Raw genomic sequence first — 249 nt, 5'->3', positions numbered from 1 at the left:
CACCAGGCAGTACTAAGGACGCTTCATCTGAAGAATAAGCTTATGATCCTGAGAACCCATCGATGGAAGAGGTGAATTACATGGGAGAACCCTATGGAAACACCTATAATCCTTCATGGAAAAATCATCCAAATCTCTCATGGAAGGATCAACAGAGACCTCAACAAGCTTTCAACAACAATAATGGTGGAAGAAACAGGTTTAGCAATGGCAAGCCTTTTCCATCATCTTCTCAACAACAGACAGATA

Source organism: Arachis duranensis, chromosome 6 (genome assembly GCF_000817695.3).
Source record: "Arachis duranensis cultivar V14167 chromosome 6, aradu.V14167.gnm2.J7QH, whole genome shotgun sequence".
NCBI lineage: Eukaryota > Viridiplantae > Streptophyta > Magnoliopsida > Fabales > Fabaceae > Arachis > Arachis duranensis.
This window is presented reverse-complemented; position numbering follows the sequence as displayed.